Here is a 19,996-nt window from a genome sequence, read left to right on the forward strand (position 1 = left end):
AACTGGCCGTGGATTCACACAGAGACATCACCACACGCTTGGCACAACAATCAATCATCACACAATTTCTGGACAACCAATCCATGCCTGTAACATCCCGTGAAAATTAGGAACTTATGTAAATTACCACTAGTAATGGGAATGCATGTATTGAATTTGAATTACTTACATATGGCTATGATGGGATGAATTTTAAATAATATTGGTTACATTACATGAAGAAATCATAGTTACAGCCTAGGGGACCCATAAAGTGATAACTATTAGGAAAGTATATAAATTGTTACTTGGAGTGAGGAATCTTGTCTTGAGGGCGAGTTTTATATAAGGTTAGGGTGGAACTAACTTAAAGTAGGAAATATTATTTGCTGCAATCATGGTAAATATTTAGGTGATTATTTCCATGGGTAAACCCTTAGAAAATAATTAAATACATAAAATAATAAGGCTTGGGTTAATTCCTAAGATAGGAGAACAATTGGACTTATTTTTTTTGAACCCATTTTCCACCTAGGCCCTCGGCCCAAGGGTCTTTGATGGGGGCTTGTAATCATCTCAATTTTTCCTCACCTTAGCTAATCCTCACTCATCCTTAAGAAATCTGGATGTATGCTCCCCATTGGCCCACTCTTTTTGCATGTATTCTCATTGGCTGGAAAACCACTTCCCTATCCTAACCATTTCACTCTAAGAGCGCTAGTGAGAGAGATATAGGCTGAGGTATATGCTGTTAATTGAAAATGATAATTAATCTTGATTCCCTCTTTCCGCTCGGCACCTCACGGTAACAAAACCGAACCAGAAACGTAAGTCACCCCCTCACACTCCTAAAGCATCAAGAACACCTAAACTGAACTTCACCCACTCCACACCTTCGGCCAAATCAACCGTGGTACAGTTTGCTTGTCAGTTCAATGTGTTTCATCATTTTCCACCAAGTCAGTGACGTTCCTAGGAGGGGGGAATTACCATCCATTGTTATTCCCTTCCCCTTCCAGCTGTGTGTTCATCAGCATAGAGATGGAGAGTTCATCGTTGTACTGCCTTCTCTTCCTTAGCGGGTTCTGACCGAGTTTCTCCTTGGACACACATTGACCTGATTCGATTTAGTGCTGCCCCCATTGCATGCAGCTTGGGATCAAACCCAGCAGTATTTTCTGCCCCCTTTGTGCGCTGCTCATCTTAGTCCAGGAGGTAGGGTGTTCTCGTTACCTCTTTGTCTCTCAAAGCTTCTTTCGGTTTCTGATATAAGTGTTTCCCTTGCATACAATTGAAGTGGTAATCGTTGGATAGTAGAAAGGTTGAGGACCTTAGCACAAATCTTGGAGACTACCTTACTGACTGTTTTTTTTGGACCAATTGTATAACTGCAAGAAGAGGTAAGCCAACCCCAAGCCTTCCTTTCACTAATTCTGTTTTGGCATGTTTAAGTGTGTTGGGATAATGTTTTCGTTAGTTGTCTCACTGCCCTGATTCTGCCCTTTTTTGTACAGCGTTGGAATTGATTCATGTAAACCCAAAAATGGATTTTTGTAAACTTAGAATGGGGCTCTCTGTTTACGTTGTTGGACTGCCCATTTGATTAACCAAATTAATTAGATTTTTTTTGCATATATTAGAATTAAATGTACAGCATGTTATGAGTACCCTTAACGCGCCATAAGTATTGTAGAAAAGGTTAGAAAAGTGAACCAATAGTGAGCTTCTAGTTGCTAGCCAAAACCAATTCTGTATGAGTTGGGATTTCCTTTCGCTGTTACATGTTGGTCAATTAATGTGGAGTTAGAAATTTCTTAGGGTAAGACCATGGAAAAACCGATTTGAAATGCATGAAGAATAGGTTTTTGTTATTTCTTTTCGCTCCTTGATTCTGCCCCTCTTGGAACCGTTTGGGCCTTATACTTCTAAGCTCACTGAATCATTTTAAGAGTTGGATTATAGCCCTCTTGTAAATTGTGGGGGCTGTTTTGTTGGTTTATATTGTGTATTTAGCTTTACATGTTGTGTACTCCATGGGGCAGCAAGCCTAGAGACCCACTTAGTGTAACCATAAGTTTTGAAGAATCGGCCTTGTGACAAAAATACCTTGAGCACCTTTCCAACCTAAGAAACCGAACCTGTAAGTGTGGGGACTTAGGATTTTATTACTGTTAACCGGTCATTAAATTAGCATGAAGTCAGGAATTGATTAGTAGAAGAAGCATGTTAATCTGAGTAAAATACAAGAACTTGAAAGGCATGCGAATTTCTTATAAATAATAGGTAACATGAATAAAGTTCTGACTTATCGTACCATTGATTAGGTGCGCATAATTATTAAAGTGTGGACTGGTTTTGGTGCCGTTGATTAATATTTGGACACGCGAGGTAAGTGTTTGGTGTTATTACCTAATGTGACTATTAGCTAGTGTATAGAATTGTGAATTGTTGCTCACATGTGCCTTGGATTAATGTGCTGTTATATGCTATATGTATGCTGCCTATGAATGTGACAAGATGGAAAATTCTGTATGAGAAGTAATTGTTATGTGGCAGCTTAGTACGGAAAGTACATGAAAGATATGCTATTATGATGATGATCTAGTCATGCATATACACCTCATAATTCATTTGTTTCTTGTTTGTGTGTGGAGCATATCATGGCATACATGCACGAATTTCATGCTGCTGATGGACTACGATAGTTATATAAATATGCATACATTTGAACACGCATCATATAGGCATCCCTTCGGTACCAGGGTATGGGACACTTGACTTCTGTCCGCATAGGCCATAGTTGGAATTCACCTTTGAGGAGCCATTATGGAATATCCACTGTGTATGTTAGTACGCGCACGACGGTGCTAGGAGCGTAATGATGGCGTTATATACGCACTATGATATGTTAAGTACGCGCACGACGGTTCTATGAGCGTAATGATGGCGTTATATACACACTATGATATGTTAAGTACGCGCACGACGGTGCTATGAGCGTAATGATGGCGTTATATACACACTATGATATGTTAATGCTTCTACGGAAAATGAAATGTTGATGTGACTGTTTTATAATTTTGTGCCTAGTTTAATACTGTTGCATTATTGGTTTTGCTATCACACTACTGGGATTTTTCTCACCCCTTTGGGGCTGCAATTTTTATAAAATTGCAGGAGGACGAAAGAGTATATGAAGACATGGTTATTTTGGATATTGGCTGTTAATTGCTGTTGTTTGGATTTTTGCTATTGCTGTTTATTTGATGGATGACTGTATTATTTTGGGAAGTTTGGATTACTGTTGGAACTATGATTTAGCTACTGTTTTGAGACTTTTATGATCAGTTATTACTTTGGAAAAATTCTGAAAACGTTTTGTGAAAATAATTTTCTGAACGTTTTATTAAGTGCTGATTTATAAACAGTTTTGCGAGTAATTTGCGAGTTATGTTACGAGAGGCAAACGACCTCCGAATTGCTATTATTTTATATGCACGCGAAGCCCCAGACGGGCTCTTTCTCTATAACAAAAAATATTTTTTTGAATTGTTGAACTCAATTTTATACGAATTTTATAAGACAGAAAGGTCTGCCGGGAAGTTAAACATTTTCAGCAAGCTATGTAATTTTTAAAGTCTACTCTGATTTTTGTATGTACCCAGATTTCATCATAAGTTTTAATTAGCAACAAAAAGATGCGTATTCAATATCAAAGTAATGACGTTAAAACTCTAATCCGCTTAGCAAACAACTCTCTTGGATGCATACAAGGGAGGGTGTTACACTAATTGGTATCAGAGCAGTTTTGATTTAAGGTGTCTCCATTTGATGAAATATCTGTTGTTTGTCCTTGGTTGTTGCATTGTTGATGTTTGAAATGACTGGCTGTTTGGATATGTTCGTTGAATGGTTGTTGTTTGAATGTAACTGCTGCATAGGTTGATAGCTAAAACGTCTTGTCTCTTAGGTGTGATGGTATGGGTAGTGCCCGGTACTAAGCATGGATGTGCCCATTCCCTTGCTAGGTGGTGAGCCTGATCAACTCACTATCGCGCAAGGTGTGTGTGCACCATCATGGTTATCACGGGGTACACTTGTGTCTGAGCACTAGGTGTGCAAGGGTAAATTGCTACTTGAATTAAAGGTGAATTAATAATTCTGGTTTTTTTTTTTTATGGAAGGTTTATATATATATATATGCTTGGTGTGAATATTTTTACGATATTCTAAGCTGTGAATGATAACATGTAAATTTAAATAATGATTGCTGGTGTACGTGCCCTTGAGGTCTATGTTGTTTCATTGCATGTGTGGTTGTGTTGATGGCTGGATAGTAGAAACTGTTATTCTTCACTAATTCTGTTATGTTACTTAATCGCGTGAGGAGTTAATATGTTTGAGAAGAGTAGTAGTGATTTAATTATGAAAATTGATGTAGGGATAGGTCACTTATCTAAGTAGATCCGGTTAATGCTTTTAGAACGTAGAATTAGTATTAATTAAAGTTTTAACATGTGGGATCTCTGTCCCTTACAAATCTTCTAATGGTGAATTGGCACTAGACATCATTCTTGAGAAAGAAGCTGTAAAACAAAGTGGTGATGTGTGGAGGAGGATACTTGACTCCTACCTCCCTGTCCTTTATGTGAGTGATACTCGTTGCTTTAATTCATGCGCATTGGATTGCTTTGTATGATTTTGACCACGTTTGGACTTGCATATAATTTATTGTCTCTGATTGTAGTGACAGATTTCATGTGGTGATTGCTTGAATCTATCAATTTAGATTTTTAACATTTTATTGGAACTGAATGCATAAATTAAAGAAAGGTTATCTGAATTGAATTTAGAATATAGTAGACTGAACAGGCGGATTGAGACTACATGGAATTACCCCACTATTTGGCTTGTCTTATCATGTTGGCTAATTGATACCTTGCTAAAATTAATATTTGAGTAAGCATCAGAAGGTTCTAACTGGGTTACTAAAATTTTTGTTTAATCGTGTATGAGTATAAAGATTGTGCACTAATGGCATAATTGGATTGAATAGAGATATTGGAACTTGACTGCTTATAAGCGTTGACCGTTATGAGCCCATATCTGTTAGTTGCATTAAATTGGGGGTTCGGAAATCTGATGTCTGCTGGTACATAGAACTTTAGGTTGGTTTCCGTTATGAATACTGTAACTTTAATTTGATCAAATCAATTCACTAACTCTAATGAATACTCACAATTAAGTCGTCACACACTTGGTCTCAAGTCATATTTTTGGCTGCATGATTCGGCTTCTTACAAAGCACTATAATTATATTTCATTGTGTACTTATACAACGGAATCTAGATTGCATGTGAATTCCAATGTTTATATAATGCAAGTTTATTAACATTGCATACCGATTTTATTGCATTTCATTTTGTAAGCAAGCCCATTGAAATTTCAATGTTGAATTACATATCAAGTGCTCTTCGTTGAATTTATAATATGGTGAACTGAACTAAGTGATTGTTGGTAACTTGTACATGTACTTTGGTATTCATTTCCTAGTTTAAAATTTGCCAAAATACATGTAATTATTTATATCCTTGAGTATTCAGCATGTCTTTGATAAGAATGGTTTCTTGGATTGGTTATTTTATATCTTGTTCCCGTTTCTGATTGGATACCCCCACATACTTGCCCATAACTATTAAATTAAAATTTCTTAAAGTGTTGTGTGCTATTCTGTCTTGAACTACCAAAGCTGATTTAGTAACTAATTTGAATAGAATAAATGAACTTCTCCAATGTTCATATGTTAATGTATCTATGCTAGGGATCAAACTAGAGAGACACCTAATAAAGTAGCACACACTGTGATGAGTATTTCTTTTCCGCCTTAGGAGCAGACTTGCATTTTATTTGGAAAATGGTGCATATTTCTATAATGCGTATTGGCCATAAAATTATGATGTGTAATGCAAAACCAAGTTCATAATCATCTCGACACCGGCTCCATAAAGTCATTGTTGTGCCATAACCTGAATTGATGTAGCATTGTTTATTATGTTCTCACCATGTTGCACCATATCAGATTCCCAAAGAACACTATATTTTGCCATGAATGTCAACCCTTAAATTGCACCTATCCACTATATGATTTGATTGAACTATAAACGGAAAAACAATGGGTCTATAATTTTCTTGTCTAGGTTAAATGTTGGAATAAACCATTATCTTGATTTATTTGCATGTGTGTCCAAGTGCTAGATAAGGATTAATATGAATCTTCCTTACTTTCTGTTCATGTTTGTTGGGAACTGTTAATTATTAACTATTTTGATATGCCACCAGAGCTAGTACTACGTAGAACTTTTCTGTTATACTTGCACAATTCGTTGAACATCTAATATGAAACCTGAGGGTATGATGTAAGAGTTAAATTTGACGTGAGCACTCTGATTTTGGTTAATTGATGTTTAATTGAAATAATATTCGACCTGTGACTTAAATACACTGCTGGAAACCCCATGTTTAAAAGTTTGATATTTATTTTGAAATGTTTAGATACATCATGAGATATTATTATTATTTTTGAAATGTTCTCATCGAATAGAGGTATTGCTGCTTGTATGGATGTGATTAGTCATTTGTTTGAGAAACTTTGAATTAAGTGTTGTTCATGCATAAGGTCTCGTACAGTAAAATTTTACTTGTCCCTTGAATGCGAATTTAATTATAGCTAGGAACTTTGAATGTGATTATTGTGAACTTGATTTATGAAAGCTTGGTCTGTTTTGATGGGTTACATTTGATAGCTGTTTCGAGACTGTAAGGTGTGTCTATGACTGGAAAGTTCCTAACATGGTTAATGGATCCTCTGATCAGTGGAGTCAATTACACCCGAGGTACCTAAGACAGCGGAAAGCTCGAGGAAGTTTCTTCATGTGGGTGTTTTGACGAACTGTATAAGAGGTACCACTTACCATGATATGTATGAAAAGCAGGATGAAAGTTTTGTGATTTGATGAAGATTCTCCTCGTTGAAATTTAGAATGTAATGTGCTCTGTTTTACTTATTTAACTTCCTGCAAGCTTATAAGTATAGAATCTTGTTTATGATTTTATTTAGTAAGGTAATTAATGTAAAAGTCTGGATATAATTCAAGTGGGTGATGTGGTTGGTTAGTGAATTAATCTTCTCATCGAAAATGATTAGGTAGGAAGTAATGACACTTCGAAATAGTGACATGTACAGTACAAAGACGAAACATTGAGGCCCTAGTTTATCAGCCTAAGTTTCTGTAAGTAATAAGAGGTAATGTTACTTCGTGATTAGATGGAACCTTACAATCTTAGGAACTCTTTTTGATTTAGGCCACTGACTTGTTAGTCCCATTTTATATGGAAACCTTTAAATTTATTATTAATGAGTAGAAGTAGGGTGTGTCATCAAGGGGAGTGATAATAAAGAGATTTTGAGAAGCCTCTATCTATTGCCATGTTTTACTTCATGTGTTAAAATTCTGAATCGGGTGAATAGAAGGTTAATCACTTATGCCTATACTAGTAATAATTATTAAAATTTATAAAGTAAAGAAGTGGTTTGCAAATGGATTTGTTTAGTTATCTATTAATTATGCACTAAAACCCTGAGCCTATTACAGTTTTATATAGACTGGAGTTTCTTGGTTTAGTAAGGTTTTCGTGTCCGTTTTATTCCACTTGTGTGTTATGTAAATGTTGATGTTTGAAAAGAACTCAGGAAATTGCTCGTATCATGATTAAGCTTAGGAAGATTTTTCTTTTATTTCCTTCCGTACAAACAAAATTGTGTTATATCTATATTATTTAATGATCATGTAAAGTACAAAATTTATTGGTAATGCTCTGAGATGATGATGACTTTTATAGCTGGCTGTATGAATGCAGTAAACTATATGGCATGGTGTAATGGTGTTAAACCTTAGACTTAGGCAGATTTTGGGGATGGTAAGACGATGTTTGGTGTAACACCCCGTGTATACCCGGAATATTAACATTACATCGTATTAAGCGGTGCTTAATTAAAAATGCGGAATATTCTTTTTCTTTTCAATTATGACGTCATTATAAATTACCAACTTGATTACTTAATCAATTTCATAAAATAACGCCTGTATGTAAATTGCAATAAGACATATACTGAAATACCTCAATGTATAGATAAAGTGTGTATCTAAATCACGTCATTACATCAAGTAATCCGGACAATATCCCGATACATTATTACAACTCCAAAAGACTCAAAACATAATCAAGACATAACAATACTATGTGTCATGGACAATCCCCATGCTCACCAAATAAACATAGTAAATAACAAGTCTCAACATAAAACTCCACAAACGTAAACTGAAGCTATAAGCATAAACAACAGGCAAATCCAGCACCCAATCATGGCAGCATAATATAACAGCAATCTAACTCAGCTCCGGCCTCCTGCCGCCTGAGGTCTCAACATTACCTGACCCTGAAATAAGCATTCCCCAAACGTGGGGTGAGATCTCTAAACTAGAAATCTCAGTAAGACAAGGGGTCCTCAAGGATCTTCCACCCCAAGCTCACTTACATGTGCAATATAAGTTCAAAAAGCATTTATATCATTATCAGTTCCAAAACTATGTAGTGCAACAGATATCTATGGCATGTGTGTTTATCACTATCTACTGGCCAGAGAAATGTAGGAATACGTCTATTCCCTACATGTAGTACAAGGAACACCGCTTGCACCTCACCCACAATATCACCCTCTTGTATGTTCTACATACTCAGGCTTACCGTATAGGTGGAACACCTCCATGCATATCAACAAGGCACTAACATATAATAGCTCAACAACATTTCCAAAACATCAAAAGCATGTAACACAGCATGCATATACCATATCCCCATGGGACATGGTGGAACCACAACATGGCTAAACCGAGGACACGAAAGCTTACCTCTAAGCTAGCTATCCAAGCCAAGAGTCCACACAAGCTCAAAGTCCAAACACAGCAGAATCACAATCTGTTTTAGACCAACAATTATATCAATATTCACATTCTAATATTTACAATGTTTAACTAGACATCTTGAGATTTCCAACAATATACTTTATGTCTCAATCGGAGTTGTATAACTCCGGTTATGATTTACGCAAGGTGACTGCTGCAAACGGAATTTCCAGCAACCAAAATGCGACTTAAAATAGACACTGCGATCAAAACACTGATCCAATGGCTACAAAATTTTACAGAGTTGTAGCCCTATGTGTTAGCTTCACATAGGTCCAAACCTCACTCAATTTAGAGCTCTGTAGCTCGAGATATCTCAATTTTACTAAACTAGGTCGTTGCTGTCACATTTGCACAAAACTGGTTTCTGGTCATTTTCACAGGTGGTAATCGATTACCAAGGGCTGGTAATCGATTACTGCACATGGTAATCGATTACCACCAGCAAGGTAATCGATTACCACACATGGTAACCGATTACCAATCAAAAGTAATCGATTACCACGCGGGCAGAATAGCATTATGCAGATTTTTTCTGCATAATCCGAAGCCAAATTGCCACCCCATGACCCAAGGTCCGGTCTTGACTCAAAACAGAAGTTCAATACCACATTTTAGACTTAGATTAACAACCTTAAGCTTGAATGATTAAAGTTAACTCATTTTATAACATAAACCAGTCATTTTCATGAAAATTTAAAGGAAAGTTCAAGGTATACCAATGGAGGTTCAAACTCAGCCACAAGGAAGGCTCTTGGAGCTCTCCAACAAGGTTCAAAGATTCTGACTTGAACACAAAACGAAAATGCCAACAAAGCTTGGCCCTTTCTTCACAAAGGAAGCTCCTTGGAGCTCAAAATGCCATTACAATGGCTCAACAACCCCAACCTCCAAAGTCAGCACCAAAAGCACCCCAAAACAACCCACCAACTCAGAAACCAAGCCTCTCACACAACCCCAACACAACCACAAGGTGTTTACAAGGAAGAATCAAGAGAAAAGATGATCATTTGGTGGTTTCTCATGAAGAAATGGTGAAGACAAGCCAAAGAAGCACCAAGTCAGCAATGGAATAGTGTAAACTGATCAGCCCCCAAAGGTGTTCACGTAGGAATGAGGTTCTAGGGTTTTGTGCCCACTTAATGAGTGTATTTATAGCCAAAACCCACTTAAACTCATTGTATTAACTTTAATTGCTACGCTTAGCATTTTAATCCCAAACTTTGGATTCTGAAACTACATAATTTTCTAAGATTTATCATATTTTTCTAATGATTTTCTGAGCAACTTTCTGGTACGCGCTTTTCAAAGCCAGTACCGGTTTCTAGCACCAGTTCTCATTATTTGGACTTGAAACTCGTTTTACAAGTCCTACATGTTATTCTAGTAATTATCATGTACTTACTTTAATTTTCTGGGATACTTTTTCGGTAAGCATTTATACCGACTAGCAGAACCGGTATCTGCACTTTTCTTCCGAAAAGCGACTTTCAGCATTCTTAATCACTTATCATAATTATTAAAGCCTCTTAATAATTATTAGGGTCAATTATGGAATCATTTCTTATTTTCACATAATTAATTAATTAAATACCTTAATTAACGGTGCAGGTTCTTACATTTGGGGACAAACTTCAAAACAAGTTGGGGAGAGTGTAACATCCCATGAAAATTAGGAACTTATGTAAATTACCACTAGTAATGGGAATGCATGTATTGAATTTGAATTACTTACATATGGCTATGATGGGATGAATTTTAAATAATATTGGTTACATTACATGAAGAAATCGTAGTTACAGCCTAGGGGACCCATGAAGTGATAACTATTAGGAAAGTATATAAATTGTTACTTGGAATGAGGAATCTTGTCTTGAGGGCGAGTTTTATATAAGATTAGGGTGGAACTAACTTAAAGTAGGAAATATTATTTGCTGCAATTATGGTAAATATTTAGGGGATTATTTCCATGGGTAAACCCTTAGAAAATAATTAAATAAATAAAAATAAGATACATAAAATAATAAGGCTTGGGTTAATTCCTAAGATAGGAGAACAATTGGACTTATTTTTTTTGAACCCATTTTTCCACTTAGGGCCTCGGCCCAAGGGTCTTTGACGGGGACTTGTAATCGTCTCAATTTTTCCTCAGCTTAGCTAATCCTCACTCATCCTTAAGAAATATGGATGTATGCTCCGTATTGGCCCACTCTTTTTGCATGTATTCTCATTGGTTGGAAAACCACTTCCCTATCCTAACCATCTCCTATATTATTCTAGTGACATATACATACTTTTTATAATTTTCCGGAATACTTCATTGGTATGCATTTATACAGAGTAGCAGAACCGATATCTGCACTTTTCGTCAGAAAAGCGACTTTCAGCATTATTACTCACTTAATATAATTATTAGAGCCTCATAATAATTACTAGGGTCAATTATGGAATTATTTCTTAATTCTCATATTTATTTAATTAATTTCCTTAATTAACGGTGCGGGATCTTACACATATACTCCAAAATGGTTTACAAGTAAAATCACAAGATAAGCTTGTCAAATATTTGTAATCTTCAAGAGAGCTAGACACGATGTTTTCCCCTTGAAGTGCTAGATCTTCCTCCTTGAGAATCTAAAACCACATTGCCTTAAACGGGGTGAGATAAAATCTTACTAATTGCATGAAAGATTGGAAAAAATATAGCATAACACAACATCATATAATGAGGCAATCTCTAATTGATACATCTGTGTACTAACACACTAAGACGACTCCGATTAGTTATACCTCAAAGTGAGTATCACTATGAAAATTTCAAGAGTCGTACTTCTAAAAAAAAATCCCGAAAAATAAGTCCATACCAAAATTCTATTGGCCATTGAACTTAATCAATTGATAAATACAATGGCTAAACACACTAGCACATCATATTACATAATCAATTGCAATTTAGTCCATATACTAATGATACAATCCAACCTCTAATGCTTGTTCATTTGTTCATACACCAACAAACAATAATTTTATATAAGAATGCATATTATACCATACTCTAACAATCCAACAATAATCCAATGAATTAACCACTACTCCAAGGAGTATAGTAGGACTAGTCCTAAGGTCCAAGGGTTTTTCTCTTGTAGTTTAACCTCCAAAGCTTTTTTTTTTGTCCAATTTAGCCAACAACACACAATTTTTCCAATAACAGTCTACTAAGAGCAATACAAACAATCAATAATCCATTGCTCACATGGATTCACAAAGCCAAAGGCTCCAATTCACCAAAAACAAAGATTAAACAACATGGATTCAAGAATTAAACTCGAGCTCCAAAGTGGGCTACAAAGATAATTCCACCACTAAAACTCCACAATCCTTAGCTCCATTAAACCTTTTTTTTTAGAACAAAGTACTTTTATTAAGACCCATTCATTGAAATGCAAAAACCCTCTTTCACAACATGAACCCTAACCCACAAACAATTAAACCCAAGGGGATTAAAGCTGTTAGTATATAGGTGTCCTAGAGACAATCTGTTTTATCAGATGAACACCTTTTTCTATTTAGTATTTCATGATTAATAAATTTGAGCAAACTTTATCTTTATCATATTTATGTCTCGCCAATATTTTATTGTTAATATGCGTTTAAAGATAAAGACCCAAGGAATAGAACATGTGTTCTCTCGAGGATCTATGATATGGATCATGATCATGAGGACTCGAGGACACTAAATGTTTATTACCTAAAATCTGTTCCTGGACTTGAATCACCAAGAAAGGGTATTGGTGATCTCAATAAGACTAGTACGACATTATCTACTTGTATGGAGATACAAAGTAGAGACCTCATGGAATGCAGGCATGATGATTCCTTAGCTGATGTTGTGGATGGATCTGTTGGAGAACAGATAGCATTGAACTGACTCGCCGAGAGACTCCACAAGGATTCATTTTGGAGAGTATCATTGGATTTGTAAAGTCTCTCATCATTTGGTTCTTATCTAGAACTCTGAACTTATCAAGAAGCTTGTTCTTGTGGCGTTCAAACCAGACTTATCACTCACCTTCTTCTTTCTTGAGTGTGACGTCTTTATCCTTCTTTATACCTTTGGTTCTTGTCTTCCAAAGATAATGGGTCAAGGTTCTTTATTTCATATCACACTAGTTCATAGATCCAACAAAAATCCTTACCCACTAAGATCAAACAACGGTGAATTCTAAAAATATTCCATTCTTTTTGGATCCGACCCATATATTTTGTTTGAATTACAAGCTCGAACAAGAAAATTTAGTTGGGATGAATAAATAAAGGGATAGATTTTGGCCATCTAATTGTACAGTAGAAAGAAAGTAGTGCTTGATGTTGTTTGTAGGGAAGTCGTTGCAGACCAAAGCCCAAATTCACGTCCAATAAGCTGTCGTGGGCTAATCCATGGCTTAAATAAAGATTAATGCGGTCCACGAGAATCGCAACTATAGAATTCCACCACTCCCTCACTCCTTGTTTGCGATTACCACATCAAGACAATTACACCACGAGAACTAGACCATCTAATTAACAATAACATACTTAAATCTTGGCTCGATTCAACTAATACTAGATTTATAAAGAAAAATAAGTTGCAGGATTTTTTTTTACGAGGAAAGAAAATTTAAGTAGAGTGAAATCAACCCACAGCTCATTTTTTTTTTTTTTTGAGATATTGCTATATCAATATTGTATTATTGATTGATGCTTCATATTAATAATTGAGTATTATCTAAATGGGATATTTTTAGTAAATAAAAATTTAGATATGTGCTATTAATATGACGATTTTCTTATGTTAATAACTTAATACTAAAAAGGTTTTTCGAACATAAACAAAGCGTATAGGTTTATTTTTAATGAATTATCTATAGTATTTTGATTGTAGAAATTGATCAAGAAAATAATTCAAAAGGAAATAATAAAAATCAAAATTGTTCTGCCTGTGTGGCAGAGCTGTTTAGCTGAGGGCTAGTAGGTTTATATTGGATCTGGTGCTCTCTCTAGATACCTATAGACTAGGTATCTTGTGAAAGTAGAATTGGCCTTGAAAGCCAAAACATGTGTGAGGGAAAAACAAAATTTTTTCGCAAGCGGAACACACATGCATATCAAGATACATACTTTAAGACGTATGTCATACCTTGTTCGTGAAAACTCAAGATAATCAAGGTAGGTCTGAAGGGTTCAGACCCTCTAACGTTGATCCACACCACCCACGTCTAGATACAGGAACTCTTTCCAGTAAGGCCGCCGATTGATCACCACAATAAGGCTTGCTATGCGCTCAGTGTGTGATGCAGGAGGCTAGGTAAAACTGTTTAGAAGAGTGAAGTGTTCTAAGAGAAAATCTCACAAGGGGCGCATAGATGAGTAGAGAAAGGCTTGGCTTTTCACACAAACCTAAAAAGGAACTAACTGCTACTTAAGCACACAAGAGGAGCCTTTTAAGTTTCAAAAACAAATCAGATTTTTCTCCCAAAAATCTGATCAAAAGTGGCGCCCTTGGGGAGAGAATAAGTGGAGTTGTTGCATTTCAAAAATTGCCAACAACATCCCAGAATATTCTCATGAGACTAAGTTCAAAACCTAGTCAGAAATCTGATCATGAATCATCATATAATCAGCTATATGGTGCGCCCCATATAGCCTAAAAGGTGACCAGATACATTTGAGTTAGTTGCATTTCAAACTTAAATCAACTTACTCAAATATTCTCCCAACAGACCATATCTTCTGGAGGTGATTTTGATGATCAAATCTAGCCAAAATCAGCACCCCATTACCCTTGGATTATGTCCAAAAGATATCCTCTTGATATGTTCCAACAAGATCTCATCTTATCCTTTTGTCATAAAACAACTTTTCATAGCCAATTCAAATTCGAATTTCAAACATTTGAATTCAAACTTTCAAACACTTAAATTTTAAATTCAAATTCAAATTCTAAATTCAAATTCAAATTTCAAAATTCAAATTTCAAAATTCAAAATTCAAATTTCAAAATTCAAATTCAAAATTCAAATTTCAAATTCAAAATTCAAAATTCGAATTTCAGAATTCAAATTCAAATTTCAAAATTCAAAATTCAAATTTCAAATTCAAAATTAAAAATTTAAACATTTGATAATTAATTTAACTAATTAAATTAATTAGTAATGTCTTGGACTATCCAAGCCCATTACTTTGATCCATGCGCCCTCCACCCTATCTGTGGAGTTCCAAACTACTTCTTGGGCTAATAACAATTGTTAGGCCCAATACCTTTAATGCTAGAGCATCTAGACAATTAGGTGTTAGTGTGTGACCCATTAGGTCCAACATAGCCACTGACATAAATGGGCTTGGGCCCAATAAGCCCACAACCCATCTAATGACAACACAGAGCACTAGCAATGCTTTGTTGCCCCAGAACTAGTTAGATTAATGACTTGATCATCCTATTACACATATTTGGTTGCCGTATATATTTCCTTTCGTCTCGGTTACCTTCCCATAAAACCTAGGGTAAGGAAGCGTATCAACCCCTGCGGTTTAGGGTAAGCTTTATTCGAAATAGGGGATCTTCAATTTACAGACTCTAAAGGCAGATCATCTCATGATCTCTTTTACTATGCATAGATTCCCGAGTCCCTGTAAATGTCATCCCGATTTCTCCGGTTTACAGATAACCTAATCTCTCACAGAGATTTGACGAATTCCTTCAGCTTATCACCCTAGCCCTGTGTTCTTTCAGGACAAGCCCAACAGTATACCTATGAGTCTCTATGTTTCAGGCAGACGATGTGCACAATCAAAGCATGCCTCTAGAACACTGTCTAGGTAATAACTTCTGGTCTAAAGAAAGACATACCCAAATATAAAGAGACTACTCTAATGATACTCTCTGTGAGAGTTCCTCATAGAGTCTCTTTGTGGGTCTGTTCAGTGCGAGCTATATCCTTATAGGTCCACCCACGACTTTAGCTAAGACATCTCCATATCTGTAGCTCATGAGGTCTTTACCTTGCATCCAAATACAAGTAGATAAGTCGTGCTAGTCTTACCCGAGATCACTGATCCCCATTCTCAGTGTCTCTAGACTAGGAACATAAAATTAGGAATAAACATGCAGTATCCTTGAATCGTCATGATCGTGATCTCATCACAGATACTCAAGAGATACCTATTTTATTCCAAGGGGTTTATCCAGTTACTCATATAAATATTAATAGTAATATTGAGACAAAATATGAAACATGATAAATAGTGCTTTTATTTGCGACAATATAAAAGGTCTACATATGTCCTAATCTAATCAAAATATTGTCTCTAGGACATCCATATACTAACAAGCTCCCACTTGGCCTAGAGCCAATCTGACCTAAGTCGTATACCCAAAGCCTCATAATGACTATCATGTTTTCTCTGAGAAACATCCTTTGTTAGAGAATCAACCAGGTTATCATCTGCGGGAACATAATCCATCTTTACATCCATCCTATCAATAATTTCTCTAATCAGGTGATATCTGCGGAGCACGTGCTTAGATCTTTGATGAGACCTAGGTTCCTTTGACTATGCAATGGCTCCAGTGTTGTCGCACAACAACTGTATGGGCTCATCCACGCTTGGAACCACCCTAAGTTCAGATATGAACTTCTTGATCCACACGGCCTCCTTAGCCGCTTCTGAAGCAGCTATATATTCAGCTTCTGTCGTTGAATCTGTTGTTCTCTCCTGCTTGGAACTCTTCCAAGATACTGCCCCACCATTTAAGGTGAATACGAACCCTGACTATGACTTGCAGTCATCTTTGTCACTCTGAAAGCTGGCATCAGTGAACCCGTTCACTGTTAGCTCATTAACCCCACCATAGACCAGAAACACATCCTTAGTTCTTCGTAAGTACTTAAGGATGGTCTTGACTGCCGTCCAGTGACCTTCTCCAGGGTCCGACTGGTATCTGCTCGTAATGCTTAAAGTATATGAGACATCTGGTCTCGTATATATCATGGCATACATGATGGATCCAATAGCCGAAGCGTATGGAATTCCACTCATGCGATCCTTCTCATCCTGTGACTTAGGACACATGGCCTTTGAAAGATGTACCCCATGACTGACGGGAAGAAAACCCCTTTTCGACCCTTCCATGCTAAACCTCTTTAGCATCTTGTCAATATACGTGGATTGAGATAAACCCAGCAGCCTGTTTGATCTATCTCTATAGATTTCTATACCAAGTATAAAGGCCGCATCTCCCAAATCCTTCATGGTGAAGCTTTTTGAAAGCCACTCTTTCGTTGTTTGTAATGTGGGGATGCCATTTCCTATTAACAATATGTCATCTACATAAAGTACTAGGAAGACGACATTACTCCCACTAACCTTCTTGTAAACACAAGGTTCATCCTCGTTCTTGATAAAACCGTTACTCTTAACGACTTCATCAAAACGAATATTCCAACTCCTTGATGCTTTCTTTAGCCCATATATCGACCTTTGAAGTTTGCATACCATATGCTCATGATCTTTGATTTCAAAGCCTTCAAGTTGTGTCATGTACACATCCTCCTTCAAGAACCCATTCAAGAAGGCGGTCTTGACATCCATTTGCCAAATTTCATAGTCGTGATATGCCGTTATTGCAAGCAAGATCCTAATAGATTTGATCATGGCAACAGGTGAGAAAGTCTCATCATAGTCAACTCCTTGTCTTTGACGATACCCTTTCGCAACCAACCTAGCTTTGTAGGTCTGAACGTTGCCATCTGCATCAGTCTTTCTTTTAAAGACCCATTTGTTACCAATAGGAACTATTCCTTGCGGTTTAGGAACCAAGGTCCATACCCTGTTTTGATACATCGAATCCATTTCAGATTCCATGGCTTCAAGCCATCTAGAAGAGTCAACATCCTTGAATGCCTCTTCGTAGTTACTTGGTTCATCATCCTCAACGGTTTGCTGATTCTCAATCACAAACCCATACCTCTCAGGTGGATGGATGCCCCTCGTTGACCTACGGAGTTGTGTGTTTACTTCTCCATTGGAGAACGTCGCCTGCGGAGCAGACTTGCGTTCCTCAATCTGTTCATGTGGTTCTTGAACTTCTTCAAGATCAATCTTACTCCCACTGGCTCCTTGAGAGATCAAATCCTTCTCAAGGAACTCAGCATTCTTTGACACAAACACTTTGTGTTCATCCATGGAGTAAAAGTAGTATCCCTTAATACCTTTGGGATACCCCACAAATAGACATTTAGTACTCTTAGCACTACGTTTGTCTGATGCCAACACTTTGACATAAGCTGGCGATCCCCATACCCTGAGGTAACTCAGGTTGGGTCTCTTACCATTCCATATCTCATATGGTGTGGTCTGAACAGATTTAGATGGTACCCTATTTAGAAGGTATGCCGCTGTGTCTAGGGCATATCCCCAAAACGATTTTGGAAGTTGAGTCTCACTCATCATAGACCTGACCATGTCTAATAAGGTGCAGTAAACTACAAGAGAGTTCCATTTTCTCTCAGATAATCCTGAAACTCATGGCTCAGATATTCACCACCACGATCTGATCGTAATGTCTTAATCATCTTGCCACGCTATTTATCTACTTCATTCCTAAACTCCTTGAACTTTTCAAAGGCTTCGGATTTATATCTCATTAGGTACACGTATCCAAATCTTGATTTGTCATCAGTAAAGGTAATGAAATAGGAGTATCCTCCTCTAGCCTTTATAGACATTGGCCCACAAACATCAGTGTGAATGAGTTCTAATAACTCACTAGCCCTATGACTCTCAAGCCCCTTGGGCTTGAGACAAGTCATTTTCCCAGCTAGACAAGATTCACATTGTCCATAGGATTCCAAATCCATGGAATCTAGGTATCCATCTGCATGCATCCTAGACAATCTTGTTTTGTTTATGTGCCCTAGTCTACAATGCCAAAGATAAGATTGATTATCTATCCTAGGTCGTTTCACAGCTACATTGAGCACTTCAGTTCCCATTTCCAGAACATACAGTCCATTTATTAATGAAGCAGTACCATAAACAATATCATTCAAAATGATAGAAAATGTACCATTCTTAATACTAAAAGTAAAACCATCTTATTCTAAACAAGAAATAGAAATAATGTTTCTAAAGATGTTCGGAACATAAAGACAATTATTCAAATGCAATAAAAGGCCCGTAGGCAAAATAAGGTCGGCATCTCCAACAGAATGAGCAGCAACCCTTGCTCCATTGCCAACGCGAAGATCCACCTCGTTTCTCTCCAATCTCCTTGGGCTCCTAAGCACCTGCAACATATTGCAGATACGAGAACCACAACCGGTATCCAATACCCATGAAGTCGGATTAGCACAAGAATAATTTATCTCAATTATGAAAGTACCTGAGGCAGAAGCATCACCATGCTTCTTGTCCTTCACACTCTTCAGGTAGTCTGGACAATTCCTCTTCCAATGGCCTTTCTTGCCACAATGGAAGCACTCAGCATCGCTTTTGTCCTTGGATGCTTTCTTACCCTTCTTGTTGCCCTTCTTCTTCTTGGATTTTCCTTTGGGCTTAAGGGAGTCACCTTTAGCAGGCTCCTTACCCTTACCCTTACCCTTAGCCTTGCTAGGCCCACCAATCAGAAGAGCTTGTGTCCTATCCTTCTTGATAGACACTTCAGCAGTTGTTAACATACTTAACAATTCAGGCAAGCTCACAAGCATCCCATGCATGTTATAATTCATTATGAATTGACTGAAGGAAGGTGGAAGTGAGGCCAGGACTAAGTCATTACTCAGTTCGGCATCCATCAAGAAGCCTAGATTTCCTAGCTTCTCAATCAGCCCGATTATCTTAAGAACATGACTGCTAACAGACATGTTCTCAGACATCCTGCAAGAGAACAGTTCTCTAGAGGCCTCATACCTCTCATGCCTGCCTTTAACGTCATACAACTCCTTGAGATGTAAGAC

The 19,996-nt window shown here is 36.9% G+C and overlaps 1 long non-coding RNA gene across 3 annotated transcripts in view; it reads left to right on the top strand.

Annotated features, from left to right (window-relative positions):
* Positions 1 to 667: 667 nt before the first annotated feature.
* LOC133296196 (uncharacterized) overlaps positions 668 to 19,996 on the top strand; it is a 64,425-nt gene continuing 45,096 nt past the window's right edge. Inside the window, exons 1-4 of one of the 3 annotated variants that reach the window (XR_009749468.1) lie at positions 668 to 1,194; positions 1,277 to 1,379; positions 2,304 to 2,367; positions 6,853 to 7,021. This is a non-coding gene — a long non-coding RNA (uncharacterized LOC133296196). Of the gene's footprint in view, positions 1,195 to 1,276; positions 1,380 to 2,303; positions 2,368 to 6,852; positions 8,555 to 19,996 lie in introns of those variants that run through there. The other 2 variants (XR_009749466.1, XR_009749467.1) reach the window with 2 other exon arrangements.

Source organism: Gastrolobium bilobum, unplaced genomic scaffold, assembly GCF_033153095.1.
Source record: "Gastrolobium bilobum isolate Gb01-03AN ecotype WA unplaced genomic scaffold, APGP_CSIRO_Gbil_v1 utg7786, whole genome shotgun sequence".
Lineage (NCBI taxonomy): Eukaryota > Viridiplantae > Streptophyta > Magnoliopsida > Fabales > Fabaceae > Gastrolobium > Gastrolobium bilobum.